At 44.4% G+C, this 22657-nt stretch overlaps 1 protein-coding gene and 1 long non-coding RNA gene across 2 annotated transcripts in view; one reads left to right on the forward strand and one right to left on the reverse strand.

The window, feature by feature from the left end:
* The window catches only part of LOC127421027 (uncharacterized), a 37007-nt gene extending 24529 nt beyond the window's left edge, over positions 1 to 12478 (reverse strand). The window contains exons 1-2 of the long non-coding RNA XR_007893925.1: positions 12332 to 12478; positions 6712 to 6753 (exon numbers count right to left, since the gene is read on the reverse strand). This is a non-coding gene — a long non-coding RNA (uncharacterized LOC127421027). The remainder of the gene's footprint in view (positions 1 to 6711; positions 6754 to 12331) is intronic.
* Positions 1 to 22657, forward strand: part of LOC127421015 (ephrin-A3-like) — a 188314-nt gene that overhangs the window by 129306 nt on the left and 36351 nt on the right. The gene's annotated exons all lie outside the window — the stretch shown is intronic.

Raw genomic sequence — 22657 nt, forward strand, 5'->3', positions numbered from 1 at the left:
CTGATGTTTTCTTTTTTCATTGGTACACAAAAGTGATTTTCCAATTAAAATAATGGTTAGGTTTAGAGTTTGTGTAAGGGGTTAGACTTTATGGTTAGGTTTAAGGGTTAGGTTGGGTGTTAAACTTAGGAAAAATCATAAGAGCGCTCGTTCAAAACCCTGATGTTTCTTTTCTTCCTTATTAAAATCATGGTTAGGTTTAGAGTTTGGGTAAGGGCTTAGATTTAATGGTTATGTTTGGGTTAGGGGTGAAACTCAGGAAAAATCATTTGATAACATCATTGGAGTAAAAATTGTACAAGCCAACTTGTACGATTTCTTACAATTTTGCCATTTAGACTATTATTACGACTTGTCATGAGACTGGGTTAAATACTGTAATAAGTATAGAAAATGCTTAGCATGCACAAATATTGGATGAAATAGTACATTTTTAATTAGACTGCACTATTTTGTACTTATACTTTTTGGTATGGAATTAAATTAGTGTATCAATGTTACTCATGCTTGGATGAATCGGACAGGCACAGGTGCACCTGTTCGCCTCCCAAGAATCCTCCCACTGCCCGCTCTGGTACGCCCTGACCGAGGCCCCTCTCAGCATAGACACACTGGCACACAGCTGGCCCCCTGGCCCGCGCAAATATGCGTTTTTTAGGAAGTACCTGTTGGAAAGCTCTTTTGAACAAGCTTTCAAACAGTAATGCCCTCCAATATTGTACAGTTAGGCAGCTCACTAGGTTTTGCAACAGAGCTATTGTTCAACAGATGGAACTGTCAGTAAGTAGAGTAATTAACACTGATTAGAAGCGCTAACAATACTTTCACACATTGTTTATGTGTGTGGCACATGTGAGGGTTGGTGGCGTGAAGATTGGTGTCTGTTCTTTGGAGCGAAAGTGAAAATGGGGTAAGAAACAGCTGTGGCATAGAAGACAAAGAAGCACGCTGGGAGTGTGTTTGTGTAGGTTTATCTGTGTATCGTTTATGTAACATCTCTGAACAATAATACACATTCTCATTTTTGGATTTCTTTGCATATTCGTATTTCCATCCATACCATAACAATTCACACTCCCATACAATATACCTGCAATGCATAAATAATAGATCACATAAAATAAAAATTCTTTCATAATTTATTTACCTTGTTGATTCAAAGTCGTATTACTTTTTCTTGGAAAAAAAAGTTGAGGGGGAGGATTCGTGAAATCTGAGAACCTCACCAGACGACGGATGAGATCAAAGATGGTGACACCCCGGTAGTAAACATCCAACCGAGCAAATAACAAAGTATAATGTCCTGGTTACTTGTGTAACCTCCGTTCCCTGATGGAGGGAACGAGACATTGTGTCGATGTAGTGACACTAGGGGTCACTCTTGGGAGCCCGAGACGCCTCTGGTCTTTGATAAAAGGCCAATGAAAATTGACGAGTGGTTTTGCGTGCCACTCCCCCAGACATATGGGTATAAAAGGAGCTGGTATGCAACCACTCATTCAGATTTTATGCTGAGGAGCCGAGACATGGTCCGGCCATTTCAGTGGGTAGTTCAGCGTTGTGGCAGGAGGGACACAACACCTCATTCCCACTATCAGGGAACAGAGGTTACACAAGTAACCAGGACGTTCCCTATCTGTCACTCACTCGACGTTGTGTCTATGTAGTGACACTAGGGGTCCCTATACGAAATGCCACAACTGGCTGAACTGTGTTACGTGAACTGGCGGTGTGTGACGGGCAGACCACTGTGTGCCTCGTAGCCAGCACACCAGGTTGACACGTAACCTCCCCCAACATAGTTATGAGTATCGAACGGACCTTTGGGGACAAGTCAACTACCCAAAAGATAGAGACAGGCTGATAGAAATAGCGTGGTCTGGAGGGATTCAGCCTCCTGGTGCCTCTCAGGAACCTGATGATCAGGTCGTGCTTCCCTAAGGACTTACCGTCGACTGCGTCGTGGTGTGCTGCTATGGCAGCAACGTACACCATCAAGGTGGAAGGGGACAGCCACCCTTCCAACCTCTCCTGCAGGAAGGAAAGCACTGATCCAACTGCGCTTCTCTGGGGGTCTTCCCATTGGGAAGAACACCATTTAGCGAACAGACGCCACTTAAGGCATACAGGCGCCTCGTAGAGGGGGCCCTAGCCTGAGTGCTCGTGTCTACCACCGTGGGTGGTAGACCGTTTAGGTTTTCTGCATCCCGTCCAGGGGCCAGACATGGAGATTCCAGATGATGCCAGATGGTGCCCCGTCCCTGAGAAAGAAGGTCCTTCCTCTGGGGAATTCGCCAGGGGGGTGGGCTGTTGTGAGGAGCATGAGGTCCGAGAACCACGTCTGGGTGGGCCAGTAGGGTGCTACCAGGATGACCTGCTCTTCGTCCTCCCTGACCTTGCACAGGGTCTGTGCAAGTAGGATCACTGGGGGAAACGCATATTTGCGCGGGCCAGGGGGCCAGCTGTGTGCCAGTGTGTCTATGCTGAGAGGGGCCTCGGTCAGGGCGTACCAGAGCGGGCAGTGGGAGGATTCTTGGGAGGCGAACAGGTGCACCTGTGCCTGTCCGAATCGACTCCAATCAGCTGGACCACCTGAGGGTGGAGTCTCCACTCTCCCCTGAGGGTAACCTGCCATGATAGTGCGTCCGCTGTAGTGTTGAGGTTACCCGGGATGTGAGTGGCTCGCAGCAACTTGAAGTGCTGCTGACACCAGAGGAGGAGACGGCGGGCGAGTTGTGACATATAATGAGAGCGCAGACCTCCTTGGCGGTTGACATATTCTACCGTTGCCGTGTTGTCTGTCTGAACTAACATGTGCTTGCCCTGGATCAACGGCCAAAACCTCCACAGGGCGGGCAGATTTGCCAACAGCCCGTCCACAAACCGGCGGCTGCGTGCCTGTTGCAAACAGTGCCCCAGCCCGTTTTGGAGGCATCTGTCATGACCACGACATGCCTGGAGACCAGTTCTAGGGTAACACCTGCCCGTAGAAATGAGATGTCGGTCCAAGGGCTGAAAAGACGGTGACAGACCAGTGTGATGACCACGCGATGTGTCCCACGGCGCCATGTCCATCTCGGGACTCGAGTCTGAAGCCAGTGCTGAAGTGGTCTCATATGCATCAACCCGGGCGGGGTGGCTACTGCTGAGGATGCCATATGCCCCAGGAGCCTCTGAAAGAGTTTCATTGGAACCGCTGTTTTCTGTTTGAATGCCTTCAAACAGGCCAGCACTGACTGGGCATGCTCATTTGTGAGGCGTGCCGTCAAAGAGACTGAGTCCAACTCCAAACCAAGGAAAGAGATGCTCTGAACTGGGAGGAGCTTGCTTTTTTCCCAGTTGACCTGAAGCCCTAGTTGGCTGAGGTGTGAGAGCACCAAGTCCCTGTGTGCACACAACATGTCCCGAGAGTGAGCTAGGATTAGCCAGTCATCGAGATAGTTGAGAATGCGAATGCCCACCTCCCTTAATGGGGCAAGGGCTGCCTCTGCGACTTTCGTGAAGACATGAGGAGACAAGGACAGGCCGAAAGGGAGGACGCGAACCAATCTTGATGCCGGACACTCGCCAGAATGTGTTTTTGCGTCAGCATCTTGAACGAGAGTCTGTGTAAAGCCCGGTTCAGTACTCACAGGTCCAAGATTGGCCGCAACCCACCGTCTTTTTTCGGTACGATGAAGTAGGGGCTGTAAAACCCCTTCTTCATCTCGGCCGGAGGGACAGGTTCTAATCGCACCCTTCCATAGGAGGGTAGCGATCTCCGCGCGCAAGATAGCAGCGGTTTCGTCTTTCACCAAGGTGAAGTGGATACCGCTGAACCTGGGCGGACGCCTGGCGAACTGAATCACATAGCCGAGTCGGACGGTCCGGACGGTCCGGACCAGCCATCACGACGGATAGGAAAGCGCAAGCCACGCATCCAAGTTCCGCGCAAGGGGGACCAAAGGGACAACGTTGTCGGATGTACCGGCAGGTGGGGCCTCGCGGCGGGGCGGAGCTCGAGGTGACACACCATGTCGTGGCCATGCTGAGTCTAGAGACATTGAAGCACTTACCTGGCTCCTTGTGACCACCCCCGGAACAGCCTGGGATGGGGGAGGAAGAGGCCTGTCCTCGTGACCCGTGGAGACTGTCACATCGGGGCGGATTTGTGCCACAGCTGGGCGCTCAGGGGCGGAAGACCGCCGCTGGAGCGCCAAACCTGCCAAATAGAGTGGTGGGCGGTGGTCGTGATGATGGCCGTGCACACCGGATACGTAACCCAGGGAACAAGGAAACCGCTCTTGCTGAACTCCTGGGTACTGCAGCCACTTGGGCATGCAGCGCAATTAAATGCAAAGGTAACAAAAAGATTCTCCTCCCGGCCTTTGACTGGGGGATGGAGAGGTCTGCTTACCAGCTCCAGAGCAGCGGGTTTTTTCGTCCCTGGGTCGCCCGTCTCAAGGGCACTTTGAAGCCTTTCACGGGTTCTTGGCGGCTGCGAGACGGGTGGCGTCTGCTTCCTGCAGTGGGCTCCATGCTGGGGCAGGGCCGAAGGGGCGGGCTGCAGCGGAGCCGGTGCAGTCACCACAGGTGGATGCCCTTGGCGACGAGCAGATGGGGTGCGGGATCTTGAGCCGCGCCGGGCAGGATATGCCGGATAGCCTCCGTCTGGTGCTCCACTGTCGAGAACTGCTGAGCAAAGTCCTTGACGGTGTAGCCAAATAGGCCAGCCTTGGAGATGGGGGCAGCAAGGAACCGTGTCCTGTCGGCCTCACCCATCTCGACCAGGTTGAGCCAAAGGTGGCGCTCCTGGACCACTAATGTGGACATCGTCCGCCCAAGAGACCGCGCCGTGACCTCCGTCGCTCACAGAGCGAGGTCGGTCGCCGAGCGCAGTTCCTGCATCAATCCCGGAACTACCCTCATACAGTTCCTTTAGTACCTTGGCGGACTTGCAGGAGAGCCATGTCATGCAGGATGGAGGCGGCTTGTCCAGCGGCACCATAGGCCTTGGCCATCAGAGACGATGTAAACCTACAGTCCTTGGATGGGGGCTTTGGGCACAAAGGTAGCGGTGCTCTGCAGGCATAGGTGCATCGTGAGCGCCTTTATCCACCGGGGGATTGCCGAATAGCCCTTGGCTGCCCCACCATCGAGGGTAGTAAGGGCGGGGAAGCTGAAAAGATTGGGACCGGGCAGTAAAAAGTGCCTCCCACGACCTTGTCAGCTCTTCATGCACTTCCGGGAAGAAAGGAATGGGGGCAGGGCATGGCTTTGAGCGTCGCCGTGAGCCCAGGAACCAATCATTGAGCCGCGAGGGTTCAGAGAAGAGTGGAGGGTTCCACTCTAGCCCGACGCTCGCGGCTGCCCGGGAAAGCATGTCGTCATCTCCACGTCAGCCTGTGACCGGGTGGGAGGAGCCCAGCTGAGGCTTCCACGTCCAACTGGATGAGCCCGCTCTCCAATGCTGCGCTCGAGAGGTCATCACTTTCACGGGCTCCGAATAAGAGGTCGAACTCGCCACGAGACGAGCCGGTGGACTCATCCAGAAGCCCGATCGGGGCAGACAAGCGTTCTGGGGAATGGGAGGTCCACGGGGGGATACCCGGCAGAGGCGGTCCCATTGGGGTCCCCAAATCGCCCCCAGTGCTAGCTGCGCTGGCCTCATACCCGTGGGCAAAAGGACCGAGGCGGGGAGCCTCTGGGGTGGCTTGCTTTCATATGAAGGCAAGCCGCAACAGCACCGTTGCCATTGTTACATGTCCTCGCAATGAGTACATGACCCATCCACGAACGCTGTCTCCGCGTGAGCAGTGCCCAGGCATAAAAGACAGTGATCGTGACCGTCAGAAGGTTAGAGATAACGAGCGCAACCAGGAATAACACAGAAGGAAAGGCATCTTTAAAAAGACGCATCTTTAAAAAGACGTTCCGTATGTGCCGCTCTTTTAGAGAAATATACTCTTTTAGAGAAATATACTCTTTTTGAGAATATACGCTTATTTCTGCCGAAGCGCCCAGGGGCATTCTCTGCAGTGCACCAGTGCAGAGGAGGGAGAAGCCGCTGAAATGCGCCATCAGATCCAGCAGAGGTGAATGAACAGTCGTGGGAATTCAGCTCAGAAAGCATGACCGTTCGGCTCTGAAGAGAAAATCTGAATGAGTGGTTGCATACCAGCTCCTTTTATACCCATATGTCTGGGGGAGTGGCATGCAAATACCATTTTCATTGGCCTTTTATCAAAGATCAGAGGTGTCTCGGGCTCCCAAGAGTGACCCCTAGTGTCACTACATCGACACAACGTCGAGTGAGTGGCAGATAGGGAACTACCATTTTCCCCTTCTTCTTACATTTCACATAATTCTGGACAAAATAATACATCCAAACCATGTCAGCCACAGAAGAATTGGAGACTCTAGAAAGCTTTATAGACAACTACTTTATCTGACTTCTCACCATCTCCCAACCTCAAAAAAAGCATGCATGTCGGGAATACTCTACGGAATCAGATTCTTCCAGCAACATAGTAACAGTAGAGGTGAGTTTACTGGAGTCAATAAATAACAAACTGGCAATTCTCGAACTCTTGTGCCAAGATGTCCATTCACAAATAGAATAGCTGCAAAAGGAAAACAATGAACTGCAAACAAGAATCACAACTCTCACAACACAAATTGACAAAATTTATATGGAAAACAAAACAATGAAAGAAACCATACTTGACCTACAGTGTCGTAGTGTGCGAGACAACCCAATTTTCACAGGTATACCTGAAAAAACACAAGATAACTGTAACGATGTTGGCACTAACGATGACAAAGACAATGATGTGAAGATGAAGAACCCAAGTGCAGTTTATTTACAAACGTGATAACCAGTAACCCTAACTACAAACGTGAAACATAAAACATAAACATGAACTTGACTATGACTAGACTTAAAACTTGACTTGATATAAACATAACATGGTGTGACTTGCCTAGAACGAAACACAGCCACATACATTCAGTACTTGAAAAAGGACAATGGAAAACATGAGGGTTTAAATACAAGACATGGGAGAACATAAACCAATGATCAAACAGAACTCTAACAAGATAATTAAACAATAAACCAATGAAAGCATGCTACATGAACATGGAGGGAAAACAGGAATCACATGACAAAGGAAACAGGAACTAAACATTTCAAAATAAAAGATATGAATCAACAAAATACACATGACAATAACCCTGAAGAAGAGATTAAATAATTCATGCAGTCAGCTCTAAAGATCCCTAAAGCAACCATTGAGAAAATCTCCTTTCACCGTATCCACCGCCTCAGATACAAAAACAGCCAAAACACTGATACCAAATGACCCCGCCCAATAGTCTCAAAATTTGAACATTACAAACAGAAAGAACTTGTAGAAAGCAAAGGCAAATAATTGCGGGGAACGCACTTCGGGATCAATGATCAGAATCCATGAGAAATTCAAGAAAGACGGAAAAGACTAATACCAATCATACAAATGAGGGAAAACGAGTATTGCTCTCTGTGGACAAGTTATATATAAATGGATAATTATACAGAGACATCGATACCACTTGGATATAACACGGTAATACTTCATTATCATGTCGCCAGTAAAGAATATGTTTAGAAAACACTGAACAATTTATTATCCAGCTGTCACATCCTCAATGCATGCTTCCCACTTCATTTTCTATGTATGTTGCATATCTTACTTTTATGTTCAATTCTTCTATGACATGTTTGTCCTGTGTTAATTGTCAGCTAAGATCTGGTCTACTATACATGCTAAGTATCACTCTGTCTAACTGGGGAATGAAAGTTATGTGCAAGTGTCAAACAGAAAAGAGAAGACTGAAGTAGCATGAAAAAAGGCACTATCCTACTGATTAAATGGCACAAATAAAATGTGTTAGTTGGAATGTGAGAGGCATCAATTCATAGATAAAAAGAAAGAAGGTATTGAATCAACTTATAAAACTAAATGCAAACATATGCCTACTACAAGAAACACACTTACTTGAACATGAACATAAAAAACATAAAACTTCACAATATACACAAATATATTCAGCTTCTTATAACACAAAGAGAGGAGTCGCAATCCTGTCAATAAAAACATACCAATTATCAAAAGCACTTTGATATCAAACCCAGAAGGGGGGCTACATTATCATCTCTATGTATAATAAATATATGACCATTGCTAACATTTATGGTCCTAACATAGATAATGCAGAGTTTTTTCATAATTATTTTCTCACTGATTAATGACTTCTCACAATCAACAGTCATCATTGGAGGAGACTTCAATATAATCATTAATCCAACATTAGACAAATCTAATAATTCAGATCACATAAAAAACATCTCAATTACTGTTGTAACCTCCGTTCCCTGATGGAGGGAACGAGACATTGTGTCGATGTAGTGACACTAGGGTTGCCCTTGGGAGCTCCAAACACCTCTAATCTTTGAGAAAAAGCCAATGAGAATTGGTGAGTGGAATTTGCATGCCACTCCCCCGGACATACGGGTATTAAAAGGAGCTGGCTCGCAACCACTCATTCAGGTTTTGTGCTGAGGAGCCAAGACAAGGTCCCGGCCATTTCAGTGGATAGTACCGCATTGTGGCAAGAGGGACACAATGTCTCATTCCCTCCATCAGGGAACGGAGGTTACAACAATAACCGAGATGTTCCCCTTCTGTCACTCACTCGACATTGTGTCGATGTAGTGACACTAGGGGTCCCTATAGAAAAACACCACAACAGCTCGACCGTGTTACGTGAACTGCCGATGCAGGTGCAAGCAAGCTCTGCGTGCATAATAGCAGGTGCATCAGTCTGCACGTAACCTCCCCCAATGCCCCACAAGACGTCGTGTAGTTCACCACATCCCAGAGGGGGGGAAGCGACATAACTAGCATTGGAGCAGGCCGCGCCAGCCACGGCCTTTTCTCTCTATGTTTTTCTCCACAGAGTATTAGATTCGGCTGGGGCCATCTAATGCTATTATATGCATCGGGGAAGGTGTTCTTTCCCTTTCCTATTCTTTCAGGGGGAAAAGATCCCATGGAGAACACATCCTGCCCGAAGGGGAGGTAACATGTGGCAATACGTCACGTGGGTTCACCAGCCACACATGGAAGTGGCGCGGTGGTAGGTCCTGCCTTGAAGGGGAGGAGCTCTACAACACAGCGACTGGGGGTAGAGAGGGCTTTGCCCAAGGGAGACGCGGGTCTGCCGACAGGGAGACCGTACCACGGAAAATACATCACAGGGGGTTACCGGAGTAACCGGCACCTGTGGAGCACCTACCCTTGCACAGGGTTTGTGCAAGTAGGCTCACTGGGGGGAACGCATATTTGCGCAGTCGGGGGGGGGGGGGGTCGGTGACAGGGGAGGAGGGACTTTTTGACCGTCCTCGTAACTCGTCACAACCGCCTGGCCATGGGTGTGAGTGTGGTGCGGTCGGGCATGCGAAGGCGGGGGGTGCTCAGTGTCCGGTCACCGTGATAACGGCGGTCGTAAACACTAACCATGTGACCCAAGGAGTGAGGAAACTCTTTTTTTGAAAATGTGGGTACCACACCCCGCTCGGAGTCCTCCTGGCCCTCCACCGGGGGACGGAGTGGTCTGGATACCAGCCCCATGGTAGCAGCGGACATCTTCCTCCCTGGGTCATCCATCTCAGGGGCGCTTAGGAGCCTTCCGGGTCTTTGTGCCTGGTCGTGAGGCGGGGGGCATCGGCTTCCTGCAGGGGGCTCTACGCTGGGGACGAGAACTAGGCTCGGGCTGTGGCAGAGCCGCCTGGGCTTTCGCCGCCGCAGGGGGATGCCCATGGCGAGCAGACGGGGTACGGGATCTTGAGCCGCACCAGGGCAAGATATGCTGTATCGCCTCAGTCTGCTTCTTCACCGCCAAGAACAGCTGGGCAAAGTCCTTGATGGTGTTGCTGAATAGGCTGATCTGGGAGATGGGAGCATTGAGAAAGCGAGCCTTGTCGGCGTCCCACATCTCGACCAGATTCAGCCACAGGTGGTGCTCCTGGACCACCAAGATGGACATCGCCTGCCCGAGTGCTTGCGCCATGACCTTCGTCGCCCGGAGAGCAAGGTCGTTTGCTGAGCACAGATCCTGCATCACATCGGGATCAGGATTACCCATGTGCAGTTCTTTCAGTGCCTTGGCCTGACATACTTGCAGGAGGGCCATGGCATGCAGGGCGGAGGTGGCCTGCCCCTCGCCAGAGACGACACAGTCCTACAGGCCCTGGAGGGGAGCGCCAGATGATCCTGCCAGGTGGCGGCGCTTTGCGGGCAGAGATGCACCGCAACCGCCTTATCCACCTGAGGGATCTCCGCGTACCTGTGCGCCACCAAGGGTAGTGAGAGTGGACGAACTGGGAAGTCAAGTTCGGGCAGAAAATGTGCCCTTCACGACCTCGTCAGCTCATCGTGCACTTCCAGGAAGAAAGCCAGGAACCCAGGAACCAATCATCTGGGCTCAGGGGAGGGTGGAGGGTTCCAGTCCAACCCGACACTCACGGCGGCCCGGGTAAGCATGGCGGTCAGCCCTGCATCGGACTTGGCGGGCACACCCGAAGTTGGCAGCCCAGTCGAGTCCTCAGCATCCGACATCGCCAGCGTGCTCTCTGATGCAGCGATCAAGGGTTCACAAGCCCCGAAGGAGACGTTAAGCTGGCCGTGAGGCGAGCTGGTCTCACCTCGGAACTTTACGGGGGCAAATGAGCAGCTGGGGAACAGGAGGTCCACGGGGATTTCCCCGGCGAGGCCACGGCCATTGGAGTCCCCAAATCTCCTCCAGCGCCAGTCGGGCCGGCCTCATACCCGTAGGTAGAAAGCCCAGAGTGGGGGGCGGCTGGAGTGGCTTTCCCTCCGAGGAAGGAAAGCCGCGACCACAACGTTGCCATGGTCATGTTCTCGCAATGAGAACACGAACCATCCACAAATGCTGCGTGAGCATTCGCCAGATGCGTGAGGCAGCGCCCGTGGCCGTCGGAGGCGGAGAGATGACGACCGCATCCAGGAATTACACAAAGATGGAACGCCATCTTTAAAAAGACGTGTCATTAAAAAGACGTTCACGTCAATGTGCTGCTCTAATATAGGAAAATATACTCTTTGCAGAGATACATACTCTCTCAGTAGCGCTGTCGAAGCGCCCAGGGGCATAGTCTGCACTAAGCGTGCAGAAGGAGAGAAAGCCGCTGGAATGCACCATATATCCAACAGCATACGCTTCTTTCAAGGTGAATGGACCGGCAGTGGAATTCAGCTCGCTGACACACAACCACTCGGCTCCGAAGAAAAAATCTGAATGAGTGGTTGCGAGTCAGCTCCTTATATACCCGTATGTCCGGGGAAGTGGCATGCAAATTCCACTTGCCAATTCTCATTGGCCTTTTCTCAAAGATTAGAGGTGTTTGGGGCTCCCAATGGTGACCCCTAGTGTCACTACATCGACACAATGTCGAGTGAGTGACAGAAGGGGAATGGCACTTCACAGACGTTATTAAACAATACATGAATGAGGATGGACTTGGTGATAGCTGGAGACTAAACAATCCCACTTCAAGAGAATACACATATTACTCACCTGTTCATAAATCATACTCGTGTATACATTTCTTCTTAACAAGTAATTCCACTATTCCAGACATTTCAAATACAGCAATAAACCCAATCATAATTTCTGACCACGCACGAATTACATTAACTCTTCATGACAAAAACTTTAGTAAGATCATACAAAGATGGCGAATGAACACCTCTACTCCAAGACAAAGATTTTTAAGAATATTTTAAAAGAGAGTGGGTATCCTTCCTCGAAATAAACAATACACCAGGCATATCAATGTCAATACTCTGGGAAACAGCAAAAGTAGTATTAAGAGGGAAGATAATATCATATCCCAGATATAAACACATGAAAGAAAATGAACTAGAAAAAGACTTGAAAATAAACTTAAAACACTACATTACACACACTCACAAAATTCTTATGAACAGACACTCCAAGAATTAAATAAAGTTAAAAACCAACTAAAATAAATCATCCACAAAAAAATACAATTCTAAAAACAATGATTAAGAACTACATATTTTGAACATAATGACAAATCTGGAAAATAGCTTGCTAGCTTAAACAAAATAAAGAGAAAACACTAAAATCCACAATTAAGGATTCAGAGAATAATTCTGAAGAAATTAATGAGAAATTCAGGGCATTTTACAAAACTTTGTATAACAATAAGAAAAAGGAAAACTGCAGAAAAACTGAAATTGTTTTAAACAACATAATGTCTTACCTACATTCAATCCAAAACAAACTGCTGCACTAGAAGAACCATTAATAGCAGATGATTATAAGAAGGCCATTTCTTCACTATCAAATAACAAAGTGCCAGGTTTAGACGGTTACCCATCAGAATTCTATAAACACTTCTGGTCTACAGTTTCACCACTGTTCTTGAGAATGATGACAGAAATGGAATGCAATTCCTCCATACCGCAACATATGAACTCAGCATTAATTTCAGTTCTGCTTAAACTAAATAAAGAACCATCTCTATGCTCCAGTTATCACCCTTTATTTCTTATTAACACAGACATGGAAATAATCAGCAAAGCATTAGCCACACGCTTAGAATCTGTCTTATCATCTCTCATCCACCCTGACCAAACAGGCTTTATAAAAGGATATCATTCATCAGACAATACACGTCACCTATTTAATATCATGAACATCTGCAAACAACAAAATATCAATACAGTCATTGCATCACTCGATGCCGAAAAGGCCTTTGACAAAGTAAACTGGCACTTCCTTTATTCAGCACTTGAGAAATTTGGTTTCGGAAAGTCATTCATAAACTGGATAAAAACACTATACAGCACACCAATGGCATCAGTTATCACAAATGGCATCATATCACCAGCTTTCCAATTACAGCAAGGGACGAGACAAGGGTGCCCACTCTCTCCACTACTCTTTGCATTATTCATAGAACCTTTAGAAGCAGCCATAAGACAAAATGAAAACATCATAGGCGTCACATCCAGTAACACCAACCATAAAATTTCACTATATGCTAATGACATTCTACTTTATCTGCAAAATCCAGATAGATCACTTACATAAATCATTCCACTCATTAATGATTTCTCTGATATATCCGACTACTCTAAATCTTCAATTCTTCCATTATATCGAAATTTTGCAAATGCTAGAATACAAAACACCCCATTTAAAATGGGTAACATTACATATTTAGGAATACACATCTCCCCCAACCTCTCAGACTTGTTTAATTTCAACTTCACCTCAGCATTAAAAACAACAAAAGATGACCTACAACACTGGATGAACTTACCACTCTCAATTATAGGATGAATAGCCACTATCAAAATGTCCATATTGTCAAAAATCAATTACCTCTTCACAATGATCCCGATACAACCTACAAAAATGGTTTGATACATTAGACCGCATAATATGCACATTTTACTGGAAAAATACGAAACCTAGAATTAAACTCCATACATTACAAAAGGGTAAAGACCAAGGAGGCCTTTCAGCACCCAATTTCCAATATTATTATTTAGCAGCTCAATTACAATATCTTAGCAAATGGACAAAAAATAACCACTTTCACAACCCATGGCTACAGTTAGAACAATCAATTTGCCAAGAAATAGTCATATCTGACCTACCCCAACTTAGTGACACATTCAAACACCACAGTTTATGCAAAAACACTGCTATTCAGACAACATTGACAGCATGGTGGAAAATTAACAAAATAACTAGTCACTCTTTATCATCACATACCTACTCTTTTATAAATAAATCTGCGTTAGTTAACAAAAATTGGATTGAAAAAGGTATCACACACTTACACCATCTCTATATGGACAATAACTTTATTACATTCTCAGAACTGACAAAGAAATATAACATAAATAAAAATCAATATTTCTACTGTCTACAAATAAAAAGTTCCATCAAAGAAAAAATAGGAAACACACAATTAATAACACCGCCACTTATTTAAATTATTAATAAGATTAGTATCTCCACAAAATTATTATCTAATTTATACAATTTACTATTATCTTTTGACACATCATGGTCAGTACCAGTCACACAATGGGAACAGCAACAATATATTCAGTTTTAGTAGAAATACAAACATACAATTAATTCAATACAAAATCATACACAGAACACACTTAACACAACGTAAAATTTATAAAATGGGGATAGTAGATTCGGACAAATGCACACATTGTACTCTCAACACAACAGACCACTATCTTCATGCACTATGTTCATGCCCATCTGTAGCCTCATTCTGGAAAGACGTTATCACTAAAATATCAACCTTCATCAATTGCGATATTCCTGCATTTCCATCCATATGCCTCTTAGGAGTCCTCTCAACAATAACCCCTACAGTTGAATACACAGCTCCACTTCTTTTGTCTCTAGCTATCGCCAGTAAAACCATTCTCATTAACTGGAAAAATAAAAGCTAAGTGTCCATCACACAATGGCTACAATTACTAAAAGATCAAATAACCAATGAAAGACAAACAGCTTCATTTAAAAATCAACTTCATAAATTCACTCTGCTATTTACTCCACTCCTCATAGGTTTAGATATTAATACCATAGTGAATTCCCTCAATTGAATCGACACCCTACACCGTATAATTTTATATATTATATCACAAAAAATAAAATAATGCACATAATAACCACGGTGAATTGATGCCCCACTCTACATGATTATGAATAATATATTCTATGTTATGGTTTGCTGTTCTATTATATTATATTCTAGTCTATCATGTTATATTATATATTTTATAATATATTACATTATTTATTATCTAAATCGACTTATGTAATTTGGTTATATATAATATGATAATATAACTGCACTTTTCACCCTTTAATCTGCACTGAAGGACAATTATCATAATTCTCTAAAGCGCTTTTTATCTCAACAGTTTGCACACCCCTTGCAGAATTACATTTTACATTTACATTTATTAATTTGGCAGATGCTTTTAAGCGACTTACAAAAGAGGAAGACATAAGCGAATCATCTTAAGGAGACAGTGGTATGAAAAGTGCCATATTACAAAGTTTCACTAGCATCAGAATAGTATTCAAAACAGATTAATGTGCAACAATAATTTTTTTTTATTTCTTTTATTTTTTTAAATGACTGGTTAAGTGCTCATGGAAAAGATGTGTTTTTAGTCGTTTTTTGAAGACAGAGAGTGAGTCAGCTTCACGGATGGAGTTGGGAAGGTCATTACACCAATGTGGTACGATGAAGCTGAAAGTCCGGGAAAGTGTTTTGGTGCCTCTTTGTGTTGGTACAACAAGGTGACGTTCCTTAGCTGACCGCAGGCTTCTAGTGGGCGCATAGCTCTGCATAAATTATTTTAGGTATGCTGAAGCAGACCCAGTGACTGTTCTGTATGCCAGCATCAGAGCCTTGAATTTGATACGTGCAACAACCGGCAGCCATGCGCTCTCATTGGTTCTTTAAAGACCAGACATGCTGCTGCATTCTGGATCATTTGCAGGGGTCTAATTGCACATGCAGGGAGGCCTGCAATGAAAGCATTACAGTAGTCCAGTCTAGTTATGACAAGTGACTGGACAAGCAGTTGTGTGGCTTGTTCAGAGAGGAAGGGTCTTATCTTCCTGATATTGTAGAGTGTAAATCTACATGATCTTGTGGTCTTTGAGATGTGGTCTGTGAAATTTAGTTTGTTGTTGATGGTTACCCCTAGATTTTTTACCGTTTTGGAAGGCGTTACTGTAGTTGCACCCAGCTGCACGGTGATGTTGTGTTCAACAGCAGGGTTGGCTGGAAAGACAAGGAGTTCAGTCTTGGCCGGGTTGAGTTGCAGGTGGTGTTCCTTCATCCAGGCCGAGATGTCTGCCAGGCAGGCAGAAATTTGAGCAGTCACTGTGGTGTCATTGGGTTGGAAAGACAAGTAGAGTTGCGTGTCATCAGCGTAGCAGTGGTAAGAGAAACCATGTGCCTGAATGATGGGTCCCAGTGATGTTGCGTATATAGAGAATAGAAGTGGCCCAAGCAGTGATCCCTGAGGTACCCCAGTAAGCAGCTGGTGTGGCTTGGATACCTCATCTCTCCAGGCTACCTTGAAGGACCTACCTGAGAGATAGGAATTAAACCAGTCAAGCACAGTTCCTGTGATGCCCAGCGAGGAGAGGGTAGAGAGTAAGGTCTGATGGTTGACTATGTCAAAGGCTGCAAAAAGGTCCAGCAGAATCAGGACGGATGATCTGGATTTAGCTTTTGCCTGTCTCAGCGACTCAGTGACAGACAGCACGGCAGTCTCGGTGGAGTGTCCACTTTTGAAGACTGACTGATTGTCATCCAGCAGCTTGTTCTGTGAGAGATAGGCAGAGATTTGATTGAAAACTGCCCTTTCAAGTGTTTTTGCCATGAATGGGATGAGAAAGACTGGTCTGTATTGTTCTATTTGTGAGGGGTTAAGTGCGGGTTTCTTCAGCAGTGGGGTTACTCAAGCCTGCTTAAATGTAGTGGGAAAAGTGCCTGTAAGTAGAGATGTGTTAATTATGTGTGTGAGTGCAGGTAGGATGGATGGAGAGATGGCCTGGAGAAGGTGAGAAGGAATGGGTTCAAGGGAACAGGTGGTGAGGTGGTTGGAGAGGAGGAGTTTAGAGACTTCAGTGTCAGTCAGAGGAGAGAACACAGAGATAGAAGAGTTGCATACAGGAGACAGGTGTTTGACAGGGAGTGGTGCTGAGAATGTATTGCTGATAGTTGTAACCTTATTAGTAAAAAATGTGGCGAAGACATCTGCTGTCAGTGATGTGTCAGGTGGTGGAGGGGGAGAGCAGAGAAGTGTGTTGAATGTTCTAAACAAGCTGCGAGTGTCTGTGGTGCTGTTGATCGTGTTCTGGTAATAGGAGGTTTTTGCAGATTTAACGTTATCTGAAAAAGTTGCAAGCAGAGACTGATATTTACCTAGATCTGCTGGATCATTAGATTTCCACCATCTCCTCTCAGCTGCCCTGAGGTTAGTCCGACGTTCACAAAGGACATCAGACAGCCAGGGGCTGGGTGGTGTAGTACGTGCTGGTCTAGAGAAGATAGGACAGATGTTGTCTAGACAGGTTGTTAAAGTAGAGCTTAATGTGTCTGTGGCAGTGTTTACATCAAGCATGGAAAATACATTTAGTGTGGGAAGAGAGGTAGAGACAGCAGTGGAAAGGCATGAGGGTAAAAGAGAACGGAGGTTATGGCGAAAGGAAACCAAAGGTGGAGTCTGTTTTAATGTAGATGGGAGAGTCATGTTGAATTGAACAAAGTAGTGATCAGAGACATGTAGAGTAGTAACAAGAATATTTGAGTTGGTACAGTTACATGTAAAAATAAGGTCCAGCTGGTTGCCAATCTGTGAGTTGCTGTGGTGTGTAGTCTTTCCAAGTCAAATGAGGCCAGAAGAGTATTCAGTTCAGTGACCTGGGGCTTGTCTTGGTGTATGTTGAAATCACCAAGAACCACAAGTGGCCTACCATCCTCCGGCAAGGAGGACAGCAGGACATCCAACTCCTCAAGAAAGTTTGTCAGCTGACCTGGAGGGCGATAGATGACAACAACATGTATTTTTGTGGGTTGCATTGTAGTAATAGCATGGAATTCAAAACTAGTATTGTTACATAGTGAAGAGTGTGGTGAAAAAGTCCAGTTGTTATGAATGAGCAAACCTGTTCCCCCACCCCTACCGGTGTGTCGAGGGGTGTGAGAGAAGGAGAAGTTGTTGGAGAGAGCAGCAGGTGTTGCTGTATCCTCTGGACATATCCATGTTTCTGTCAGTGCCAGGATGCTTAGGGTGGACTGTGTGGCAAAGGCTGGAATGAAGTCAGCTTTGTTGACAGCTGACTGGCAGTTCCAGAGTCGCACTGAGAAAGAGAACGGAGCAGGTGCTGAAGTACAAAGTGGCTGTAGGTTGTGTGGGTTGTGTTTGGTGTTGAATTGATATCGTGTAAACGGACTGTAACAGATAACAGGGATGTGCTTGAAGGCATGTGTTATTTGTGAAGTAGACATGTTAGTATGTGGAAGGAAAATAAGAAAAGAGATACAATTTAAAGATACTTAAGTGCTATGGTGAGTGGCACCTTGTCGGTGTCCTTGCTCGGTGGACTCGCACAAGTAGACTCGCTGGTCTTTACACAAGTAGGTCTTCACACGAGGGCTACCGCTGCCACTTCTGCATCAGCATTCAAGTCAAATATATACACGATGTTAACTAGTCGTTAAGTGAAAAAAAGCAGGACACACCTTAATGCTACTTAGCACAACAAAGCTAGTCACGTGGTCAACCGAAACTGAAACTAAGGGTCGCGTGAGGTGACATGCGTGGGAACAAACTGGCTTTTTCCAGGCTGCTCTGGAAAAAGATGGTGTGGTTGTTTCAAGGAGCACAATACGACGATACTTGAACAAAAATGAGCTGCATGGTCGAGTTGCCAGAAAGAAGCCTTTACTGCGCCAATGCCACAAAAAAGCCTGTTACAATGTGCCCGACAACACCTTGACATGCCTCACAGCTTCTGGCACACTGTAATTTGGAGTGACGAGACCAAAATAGAGCTTTATGGTCACAACCATAAGCGCTATGTTTGGAGAGGGGTCACCAAGTATTGTGCTCCTTGAAACAACCACACCGTCTTTTCCCAGAGCAGCCTGTATTTCTCCTGAGGTTACCTGTGGGTTTTTCTTTGTATCCTGAACAATTCTTCTGGCAGTTGTGGCTGAAATATTTCTTGGTCTACCTGACCTTGGCTTGGTATCAAGAGATCCGCAAATTTTCCACTTCTAAATAAGTGATTGAACAGTACTGACTGGCATTTTCAAGGCTTTGGATATCTTTTTATATCCTTTTCCATCTTTATAAAGTTCCATTACCTTGTTACGCAGGTCTTTTGACAGTTCTTTTCCCCATGACTCAGTATCTAGCCTGCTCAGTGCATCCACATGAGAGCTAACAAACTCATTGATTATTTATACACAGACACTAATTGCAATATAAAAAGCCACAGGTGTGGGAAATTAAACTTTAATTGCCATTTAAACCTGTGTGTGTCACATTGTGTGTCTGTAACATATATGTCTGTAACAAATATATGTAATTTGTATATATAGTATAGATATATATATAAAAAAATTATATAATAAATAGTGAACATCTTCTCGAACTGTCAATGGGTGTGTATAAACTTACGATTTAATCATCTGGATTTGAACTACTGCATAGTGCTACATTATGTGAAATACCTAAAAACAGGTTATTATGTAGTTAATATTTGTATATTTTACTATATTATATTATGTATATGTATGTTTCATGCGCTGTATTGTATGTTTAATGTTATATATGTTAATAATGCTTATATTCCTTGTTATGTTATTGTGCAGTCTTTTTTATTTGATTTCAACAATATATTGTATTGTCTATAAGTACCTATGTGTGTATCTCTCTTGTTATATCTTTTTTATATTTTGTTTCATGTATCCATTGCCATATGCTCCTTTTGTACGTTTTGTTGCTTTAATAAAAAAAAAAAGAAAAAGAAAAGAAAAGAAAAAAGAAAGAAAACACAAAATGTGAATGCCTGGTTACAAGACATGCTAGAACTAATGGCATTTGCCATCACTGACATTAAACCTGCTGCAGTGGGTTCTGATGCGGCATATTTTTATCCCAATGCGAATGAGATTGTAGAGCAATGCCACTGGGCACGATTTTAAGTGTACAGAGAGTTAAATTTGTGTCTGTTCCTCTCATAAAGCTACTGAATTACAGACTTGGAAGACTTGGAATACACTGCATGTGTGGACTACTTTTATGGTACTGTGAGAGGCAGTTCAAACTGAACATGATATTGCTGTATATGCGCTAGATGGATGTCTTTTACCATTGCACTGCATCTTGCATAGGAGCACTGCATTTTATAGAGGCCGTGCTAAGTTAAAAAGAACTTTAACTTTTACATTTGCATCTAGAGCAGGGTCCGACTTGCACATATGCCGTCAAAATTGACAAAAGTGCCCCTGAAATTCAAAATGGGGTTATTGGGATATAGTTCTCAATAATTTATTATATAATGGTGTAAAATATAAACTAATGTTGATTTAAGTGGTAAGACATTCTCAATCTTGAAAATTTGTACTAATGCATCGATAAAATTTTGCTTGACATAAACAGATAAGACAGTTTATGTTTTAGATTGTTAGAATAAATATGCCCTCATAAAGGTAAAAAAAAAAAAAAAAGCCCCTGAAAATCAAATCCAGGGGGCAAATATTACTCCTTAATTTTTAAAGTTAATTTCTGACACTGGTCTCCAGACAACTTCGTAAGAATGCATTCAGTCTGAAAGGCCCCTTATGGTGTTTTTTGTTTTGTTTTTTGTTTTTTTGTCATTTTTGGAGCTTAACATCCTGTGGTCACAGTATACTTTCATTATATGGAGAACAACAGCATAAAAATTCTTCAGATTTCTCTTTAATGCGTTCCATGAAAGAAAGAACATGAAGTTAAAAAGGTTTTGAATAGTGATGTGGAATTTTGTAGTCGAGTACTTTAACCCACAAAACAAAGAGTAAAATGTACATAAAAAATAACATGTATGACACATACGTGACATTTATAATAAGTTTTATTCACAAATGTTACCAAGAAAGGATTAAATTGTAACTGCGAGATTTGCTGAGAGATTCAGAGGGTAAACAGTGAGTGCTGCTCACGGCAGGCAAATGCGAAAAAAAAAAATGAAAGTGAGATATTCGAGTAGTGTTTTTAATTCTCAAGTAGCTGGTTCAGAACGAATACTCTATTACTCGATTACTCGTGCACATCCCTAGTTTGGAACATGACAGAGTAGTCATTTATGGGCGAACTAACCCTTTGAAACCAAGAAATAGAGACACTTCCAATCTCCCACACTCACACACTGAGCAACGTCCAGATAGTTGAGCTAATCAGACAAAAGTAATAATTGTTATGAAGCCCAGGACAACAATCACTCAACAACTAACTACCACCTTGATTCATGTCTTTCGCTTGATATAGTCCTTGGAAAGTTGCCAAACAAACACAGTGCAACCAAATTACATATGTTCCTATGCAGAATGGCAACTGTTCAGGGGTGTGATTATTGCCCTGTGAGTCACGGTTCTTCACTCCAACAGGCAGAAACCACTCATATGTTTCTCAAGTATCTCCCGCAATGGTTTTCCAACTGGAGTTACTCGCTGATTGGCCCTTGAGCAGAGCCAGAACTCCAAATTGCTGTGGGGCTTCTATTGGCTCCTAAGCTAATAACCCATTTGATGGGTTCTAGGGTGTGTGCATAAATGTCTACACACACAAAAACACTTTTTCATATTGTAATTGTCATCAAAATACATCCTGCCCACCCACGGGGTGCATTTTGACCTTAAGGGTGGGCAATAGGTTGTCTTCTTGTCTGATGGGGAGGGAGGGGGGGAGGACACAAAGAAAATCTAAGCCAAGAATTTTTTGCATGCATTTGTAGGTTTTTGTTTTCTGTGGTGTTTCTTAACAAACAGGTAACTTTTAGAATGAAACCCAGTTATGCCAGTTCTTTGTTAGCACACAGAGAGAGCAAATTAAACCTCAGGGACATGTAATGTAAAGTATCTTTGGAAAGCTTCCCAAAATGTCTAAGAAATCTGCAATAATAGGACAACATTCACAGACAGCAGCATTCCAATGAAGATACTTCTCAGACTTGGCAGACTTAATTCTGGATTTTGTTTAAGCCAGTAATTTCTAAGAATGTTGCACATTTGAGCTTTACTTCAATACAAGAATGTTACACATCAGAATTTCAGAGGACCTTTGTACACAGTTAAAATCTTATGATTCCTATTTGTCAGAACTGAAGTAAAGAACACTCATGCAGTGTTTTGCAGCAGTTGAACATAAGAAATGAAATCTGCTTCAGCTACTAGGTGTTGTGGAGAAAAGAATATATGAAAAGGATAATGTTCAGTTAGCTGGTCATCAGGACAATACAACCCTGTAAGGGTTTATTTGCAAATACACTTATTGTATGGCTGCTTGACAAACAATGCATAAAACACTGATTTTATGATGAGAAGAATGAGACTTCAGAGTGATATGAGACATGAGACAAGAGGCATTGGTTTCTTGGGACAATGGTCAGTTATTCAGTATAATGACCACCAAGGTCATTATTCAAAGATATGAATGTTGGAATTGACCAACATACAGTAATAGAGTATTCCTGAGAATTGTGAATCAAAAGATCTTGTTAAACTACTAAAAAGGTTTTTGCTGGCTTTTGATGAAAGTTTTGGGGGAAGTGGTTTGAATTTCTGCATGATGGGAGAAAGTTTCCTGTTCCTGGCAGGCTCCTCAGTCTTACAGGCTCCGTATGGTTAGGATAAGGGTGGGGGCAGGGTTAGGGCATTTGCTGCCTGCCAGGAACAAACTGAGTCCTCTTTGTACAATGAGCAAATTTCTGCCTCTAAAATGACTTTCCTTTTTAATTTGACATCACC

This window comes from Myxocyprinus asiaticus, chromosome 30 (genome assembly GCF_019703515.2).
Source record: "Myxocyprinus asiaticus isolate MX2 ecotype Aquarium Trade chromosome 30, UBuf_Myxa_2, whole genome shotgun sequence".
Taxonomy (NCBI): Eukaryota; Metazoa; Chordata; class Actinopteri; order Cypriniformes; family Catostomidae; genus Myxocyprinus; species Myxocyprinus asiaticus.